This window comes from Helianthus annuus, chromosome 5 (genome assembly GCF_002127325.2).
Source record: "Helianthus annuus cultivar XRQ/B chromosome 5, HanXRQr2.0-SUNRISE, whole genome shotgun sequence".
Taxonomy (NCBI): domain Eukaryota; kingdom Viridiplantae; phylum Streptophyta; class Magnoliopsida; order Asterales; family Asteraceae; genus Helianthus; species Helianthus annuus.
In genome coordinates this window covers 120,635,504-120,643,887 of record NC_035437.2, presented here as the reverse complement: position 1 = coordinate 120,643,887, position 8,384 = coordinate 120,635,504, and the positions used below count along the sequence as shown (strand labels likewise).

Here is an 8,384-nt window from a genome sequence, read left to right as displayed (position 1 = left end):
CTTGTAACACCCCGAAAATATAAAACATTATATAAGAATTATAGAGTGTATAATAAACAAGAATAAGCTAACTAGGATAAATAACCCAGTTAGTTAGGAGTCTTGTAGTAACACACGAATGAGTTAAAAGCCAAGGATATAAACTAAATAAGAGTGGAGGGGCCTAGGTTGTCAAAATTGAAACTTATATTACTAAGTTAGTTAAAATAAAAAAAATAAAAAAACCAAACACCCCATTTTTTGAGGTCCTGGTTCGATCAAAAGGCAGGAGAGGGCGACCCCCCACTCTCAAAACCCTAACATTCACTAATCTCTCAAATTGAAGGTTCAAACCAAGTTAAAATCGAAATCTGAACATAGAATCGTGATCACCTCGTCAAGGGGATCATAAGGTATGTCAAATTAGGTTGTTTTGATTCAACCCAAATTTCTTGCATGTGATTGAAATCGAATGTTGAGCTTAATTATGTGTTGTAAACATGAAATTGTAAGTGATAGAAGGTTTAGGGACAAACCCTAGACGATTTCTTGTCAAAATCTTGCATGATAATTGTATAGATCAAAATCACTATAGTGGGTGGTTAATAAGTTAGTAGAACTTGATAAACACTAGGATTAAGACTCTTGTTCTAGTGTAAATTGAAATTATGAGATAATCTCTAAATTATTGATGTTAAAATATGTGTATATTGTCTAATTAAGTTAATTTTGGTGATAATTTCAAGTCATGAACTTGGTTTAGATCATGTAGAAATCTGACCCGCTAGGTGTTTGATAAAACGACTAAATGAGGGTTAAAATGTTAAAGGTTGGGTGAAAGCGCAGATTTGACTATGTTAAGAAATAATGCGTTAAATCTTATGAAAGAGTTCTAAACTTGTTATGAATTAAACTCTTTAGGGAAGGAAGCCGGAACGTCAAGCGGACACGCCGGAGGAGATACACGTTGAAAAGGTGTGCTTTAAAGGTACGTGACATAGTCTCGTTAAGTTATGCATATTTGTTTGGGTTTAGTGTATAAATAAAGTCGTAGTGTAATAGATACGTTTGATGTGTCTTTATAGTGACGAAGTTCACTTGACCATCAAACGAGTCAAAATAAAGATTGAGAATTGGATTTGACTTGTTAATAAAGTGATGGTTTTCACTAAATAGTCAAACGGGTCGAATTGATGTAATCAAAGGAATCATAGAGATAGTAACTAGAAAGTCTCGTATGTTGAAAGGTGTTGGATTGCACCACAGTTACGAATTTGCCCATGATACTTCAAGTTGTGAATCTGGGATATTAGGTCAAACTATAGAAGTAAGTTGTAAATGTTGCTCGAAACGGAACATTTGGATTCCGCAGGAACGAGCTTTTAGTTCTAAGGGAACACAAAGCCATGAATGGCGTAAATATGCCAAGGTTACAAGCCCGGGAATTGGGTAACCATGTCTAAGAATAATAGGAAAACTGAAATGTAATATTATACAACTATTGCTAATGGGTTGGATAATTGAAATAAGGAAATCATGAACAATCGCTGGTAATGCGGGATGCATGATGTGAAATTTAGATAGTTAGATCTGTAATGAATTTACAGACGTATAGGAAAAAGAATCACCTAAAACGGACTTACAAGTCAAAAGTTATGGTCATTTGAAGTAAGAAATCTGAATTTCCGGAGCTGGCAGTAAATGCAGGACACAGACCTGCATCTGCTGGAAAACTGGTTCCCCCGCGCCACGCGGAAGATTCCATGTAATCCCCGCGACACACGGGAGCTGCCGCGACTCGCGACAGACTTAATGAACTCCACCGCGACACGCGGCAGAATCAAGGCTGGAAAATTTTTTATTTTTTTATTATTTATTTATTTTGATACAGGAACTTGTTTATACACTTCATTTCAATGTCAAAACTAACATTATAGTTGGTTTTGAATATAGGTAATGATGTGGACATTCCGGATGGTGATCAAGCATGCTTTCAAGAACCGAACACTAAAATTTTGAAGCTTCCGCGTTAAACTTAACCTTTTCTAGACTATGATGATGTTGTAAATAAATTGTTAACTATGTTTTGGAATGTTTAAACTAGTCGGTAGATAACTAGTAGGTGTTACTTATAAACTTTTATTTGTACTTATGTAGTTCAAGGTATATTTATATATAATTAAGTACCTTTTATTATATAATTGTTGAAAATATAAACGGGCGTTACATAAACAAGTGGCTCTGATACCACCTTCTGTCACAGCCCCCGACCCCACCCTAGGAGCGGGAGCCGCGAGCCAGTCAAGTGGTACCGGTGTTTATTAATTACGCAGCGGAAAATTTTTCATCAGGATCGTAGTTAGGAAATGATTTCAGAGTTTGTAAAACACCAAACTTTTAATATTTAAACAAATGGGCTAAAACCCGTATTCCATTCAACTATTTATATATGGATAAACGCAAATAAATAAAACATAATTTCTTCTTTTATTCAGATATTTATAGCCACTCTATTTAAGTCTTCTGTGCTCCATAGCTGGCTACTATTATCTTTACAGTAAATTACCTGAAACACGTTTTGAAAATATTTTATTAGTAATAAATACTGACGAGTTCATTCCATTTTTATAAAAATATATTGTTATACTTTACAACATCAAGGTTTTTATATTTGTTTATATTTACCCAACTCAATCATTATTTGACACATGGTGGCAGTTCCGATGTGACCGTGGTCATATCACTCATTAGCTCACTTTCGTCCAATAGTGAATTTATCAAGTAATCATATTTTACTATTATTCAAAATATCTGTCACTAGGCGATTCCTGTGACGGTGGTCAGATCACTGTTGATCATTCTTTCAGCTAGTGACTCTGGTCATATCACTGTTGATCATTCTTTCAACTAGTGACTCTGATCATAACACTGTTGATCATTCTCTCAACTTGTGACTCTGGTCATAACACTGTTGATCATTCTCTCAACTAGTGCCTTTGGTCATGTCACTGTTGATCATTCTCTAAACTAGTGACTCTAAACTTAGTAGTGTCACATGACATTACTTTGTCAAATATATTTTCTATGGCACAAAATCAGTTAGCCCAGAAAATGAAATATATCATTTTCTAATATATTAATTAAAGAATTGTGATATTATTACTTAATATATTATTGCGACTAAGATTTAAAATATAATCTTAGTATATAAAAGTAGAATATATCATATTTGACATATTTTATTATGATATACATTCTTTTATAATGTTAATAGTAATTTAGGTTTATTAAATATATTTTCTTTAATGTAACTAATATACTTTAATAATGATTAATAAAGCTCTATTTTATATACACACTATTTAGATTTATTTTAATTATTCATTAAATTTATTAATTATTTAACGTAAAATAATATTAGTTATAGGTTATGGCCACTGTGCCACAATTTCCCCGTGCTTGTGGTCATGCTACTATTGGTTAACTTTTTGGCCAATAGTAACGAGGGTCAAGTAATATATATAAAACCTCCCATACCAGCAGTTATTGCAGAATACAAAAATTTAATTATTGTAAGTATAACTGATAAATATTTAGAATTTTGGAAAGCATTTTTAAATATAATTGTATCACAAAAAGGTGATAAAAAGGGGAATGACTCACAAACGGTGAGAAAAAGAGAATGAACTCACTTTGTAACTTTAGGGTTCAACTAGAAAGCCTTCTGGTATAATCTTGGGTATAACTCCTGAGCTATTATATATTATAATTTTTTAACATCTTTAGGCTTCATGTAGTTGTACAATATGCATAAGGTGACTTTTGTGCAAATCTTTGTTGTACGTTTGGCATCATGGGTTGTGATTTCTTTGTTGGATGCCACGTGTATTGTGTATTGTGAGTGGGTTTAGGTGGCTTCTTTATTTTGTTTTCTTCATTAACACAGGCATAGACAGAGTTGGAGAGAGAGACATGTACAGAACTCCATCAGCCCACCGCTTCACAGCCCTACCAGCCGTCGACGGCGATGAGTGAACTCCAACGCCCCACCGCCTCACTGTCCTACTAAACGACGGTTGCGATGAGTGGAATGCTCAGTTCTGCGGCGGTTAGGGTTCCGCTTCGAACCCGCCGACGTAGATGATCGGAGTTTGTCCACTTTATGGCATGTTTTTTTCCTGTTTCTTCGATTTCTGGTCTGGTTTGTTCTTCGATTTTGAGCTTTACTTATCTGAATTTGATATTATTTTGGGGTTTCTATATGTAATGGTTTTGCTGAATTTGATATTATTGATGTTTTTTTTGTTCTTTACTAATTTTCTTTTGATTTTATTGGTGTTCTTATGGTTAGATTAGGGATTTGGCGAACTGATTCAAGGTGTATCTATGTTATCTGAGTAGATCAGTGTTACCTACGACACCTAAGAGACGAGGTGAACCATTTATCACTATATATCATTCCGATCGGCTTGCATGTTTCGCTCCTCTTTAGATCTAACAACTAACTTCTGTTGGATTGGAGTTTGATACAATGGTTCTTCTAAATTCTGACAACTTTTGGATCTCGAATGGTTTTGTGAGAAGATGTTGAACAGCAAATGTCAGTGGTGAAAGTTGTGTTGGATCTATAGTACTCAACTCAAGAGAGGCGTCATATAAGGCTATTTAGTCGACTTAAACTTCCGGCAACCATACATAGAGTTGCACGCATGCTGTTGGGTTTTGTGCGTTTTATTTTTTTTTAGCTGCGCGTCACACCTACGTGTCCAGCCCCCTTTTATTTTTTCCCTCGATTATAAAACCATGCTAATCCTTTTATTTTTTTTCTTTACATTCATAGGCTATCAACTGAGACTTTGCAGAATATCTACTAGCAATCTCAAGTAAAAGCAAAGGTATGTGCTTAATTAGTTAGTTTTAATTATGTATAAATTTAATTCCCATTTTCTATTGTTTGTTCTGTTTGCTATATGGAGTCAATTCATCCATGATCCATTTATGGTTGTTTCTCAATTTGACATTGCATGAATTTGAGTTTGTATAAAGATTAGAAAATTAAAATGCGTCTATATGTATTTTTTTTAATTAGCAAGATCTGACATAAATGATACAGTGTAGAGCCCCCTTGTAGGTTGTTTATCGTTTTAATAACGCTCTAATTATATATAATAACAAATGATTAAAGGTATTAGGAACAGTTCTTAGGGGTACTTTCGTAATTTTACCGTTCAAATAAATGTGCCACTCACCCATTTTGTCCCCTGCTTTCAGACTTAAGAGACAGAGAGAGTGAAACCGCTAGAGAGAGACACGACGCTGACGGGAGCGGGTGCCAGGCATGGCCTCCGGCCGGCCACTTTATCTTGAGGACTCCGGTGGTCTTGCTTGTGTGCGTCGAAGTGTCGATCAGAGAGAGAGAGAGAGAGACACCGATGGGAGTGGGTGCTGGCCGGTGACCGGGGATGCTGCTTGTGGATCCCGGCATAGGTAACGGTGGTGCGTTTGGGGATTTCACAGCGACCGATGATGGTGGTGTGGTTTCACGGCGGAGAAGATGAGTGGAATCGGTTGCTTGAGCGGGCAAACATGGTAGAAGAGGGGCTGTTGGTGGGTAGGGGCGGCGACAATCGTCAGTTTTGGTGTCGTAGGATTGTCGTGGTGCAGTCATCCCTATCATTCCTCCTGTTTATTTTCACTTCAGTCTCTGTCGTTTTCACCAGGTACATATTACGTTTTCTTCTTACAGTTTACCAAACTTATCTTCGTTGATGTTGAATATATTCTCTTTTGAAATTACTTTCCGATCTTATACACTTATGGAAAAGTAATCTAGGACTGAACTTTGCTCCGATTTTATGATTTTTGTAAGTTAGGTTTGTTAGTTTGGTAATATTAGCATGGAGATACCAAGCATTAAATTAGTCACTATCTTGAGAAACTCTTAAGCATTGCATATTCAGGGGTTCAATCTGGACTATGTTATTTGTCAGCTACAAAAATATGACTTTTGAAGTCAAAGAGGCTCTTTTGAAAATTTTTATAGAGGAAGATTCCCACACTAGATATAAAGTTAAGAAGATTTTAGTTTTACTTAATTCATTAGTGGTTAGAAGGTTGTGATAGTTAACAAAAGAGTAAAATCATGGTAATGGGTCAAATTAATCAAATTTAGAGGAAAAAAAGGTCAACTCATTATTGACGTTATTGTGATTTGTCTACATGTTCCTTTGTTTCCATGTTTTTTATTCCTAGATATGTTTGCCAAAACACAGTATGATGATGATTTTTTATTCTATAGGTCCAAAATTTTTTGAATACTGGTTGATCCTGTTAAGTTGGCCCATGGATTGCAGCTTCAGTTTAATTTTTCACCAAACTGGATGATATGATAGAGTTTTGTTTCGTGGAAAGAACCAAGCATGTATTGAATGAAGCGATGTAATAATCTTCGTTTATCTAATTTTTGTATATAGCGATATACTAGATTGTATACATAAAACAAGAGACGCTTTGGGTGAATTCGACCGATTTCACCAGTTTGACCCATGAGTCCCATAACGTATTTTAATATTTATTCATTCTTCTAAATTGAAGATCCAAGTATATGGATCCTTGATCACAACTATCATGAAGCCATGTTCACCATCCATGGTAAATCTTAAATTTAACATATATAGAAGTGATAAGTACCTTTTGTTAATTATATGTTTGTGCTCTATTGCAGGCATGTGATGAAGCCATCTCTGAACTAGACATGCTTGGCAAGGATTATTGGAAAGATGGTTCGTTGCATCTTACCATGTTTGCTTACAAAATATTTTCACTATGCCCTTGTAGTAAGATACTATTTGTGATTATTTGATTATATATTCAGTACTAACATGGTGCATCGCTCTCACTGCTTGGGTCATCAATGTTTTGCTTAATGCCCAACCACCATCAAGAGTGCAATGAGTATACTTTTGGTTATCAGGTGTAATAGGAGTATATTTTTGGATATTACAATTATATGAGTTTGTAGTTTGATGTTGATTATCCGTTTTCCTCGCGGCAACGCGAGGGTGGGTGTAAATACTAGTTTAATAAAATATATAATGCACTCGTGTTAAGTATAGTAACTCAATTCAACTTTATCCCTACGTCACGAGACAGAACCCCAACGGACTTAGTAAGGCAGAGCCTTGACATGCGTTACAAGGCTCCAGATCAATCGGACAGGGTATCAGTGATCAGGGGTTAAAACACTTAAAACGGGGCAGGCCTTTATTATTATAGGTTTAAAATAAAAATAAAATAGCATTTAAAGAGGGAGAGGAGGGCGACAAAGAAGACAGGAAAGGAAATGTGCAATTGGAAACTCATTGTCTGTTCTTATTTATAGGGAACTTCCAACTTCTTGGAAGGATATGGAGCCTACACATATGCATGCATACACGTACAACATTCCTTAATTTGTAAGAATTGATTATTTTAATATTTTATTTTTATAACTAATCCACCTGCTTCACTTATTTGGCGCTTATAATTTCTAAAATATGATGTTTTATAAAACAATGAATATGTCATTAGAATGAGAATAATCTTATCTACATTTTGAACCAAGTTTCATTAAAAACGGAGTAGGTTCAAATATAATGTATTTTTATAATTTAATTATTAAACGGTTCCTAGGCCCATCTAGGTACTTCATATTTCTAACATTCAACTTACCCGTAATCTACCCGTCTAATAATATAAGTTTTCTATATTTTATTTTAATATAGAAAATAGAAATGTTACACATATACACCCATTAATTAGTATAACATTCCAACCAATTATATATAAAATAGTTTTTAAAACTATATGAGTCGAAAAATAAAACTAGTTACTAATGGTTAATAAATTTAAACAACCTATAATTTTTATATGATAAAATAATGAAATGTTACATCCTCCCCACCTTGTATTAAATCTCGTCCTCGAGATTTGGGTTACGATGTCTCTTTTAGAGTTATGTCACGTATTAGTCAATAAGAACAGTATTAAGGTAAATAGTACAGAATCAAAATAGCAAATTTTGTGAATATGAGTTTTACAATAAATTGGACTCAATGGTTCAACTGAATTATTTCAAAAATCGATGTCAAAGGAACAAGATGAAATGATATAGTTTCCAAGGTGTCTAAGTTTACATGGGTAAAATCAAAAGAGATATTTCTGACCAATAGATGTCTAAATTGATTGTTTACAAGTTGTAAATGACTTTTAGAAATAATAAAATTCACTGTCCAAAGAAAATTTACTTTGATTGTCAACTGAGGAAGATTCAGAATCAACAAGCTCAAAATGAAATAAAAGTACGAAATGATTTGTCAACTATCGAACCATAACAAGAGAAAAAATAGTGTGTTGACATTTATTGA

At 34.4% G+C, this 8,384-nt stretch overlaps 1 long non-coding RNA gene across 1 annotated transcript; it reads left to right on the top strand.

Annotated features, from left to right (window-relative positions):
* The first annotated feature begins 6,713 nt into the window (after positions 1-6,713).
* On the top strand, positions 6,714-7,003 carry LOC110939104. The gene is made up of 2 exons (XR_004892813.1): positions 6,714-6,761; positions 6,854-7,003. It is a non-coding gene; the product is annotated as an uncharacterized LOC110939104 (long non-coding RNA).
* The last annotated feature ends 1,381 nt before the right edge of the window (positions 7,004-8,384 follow it).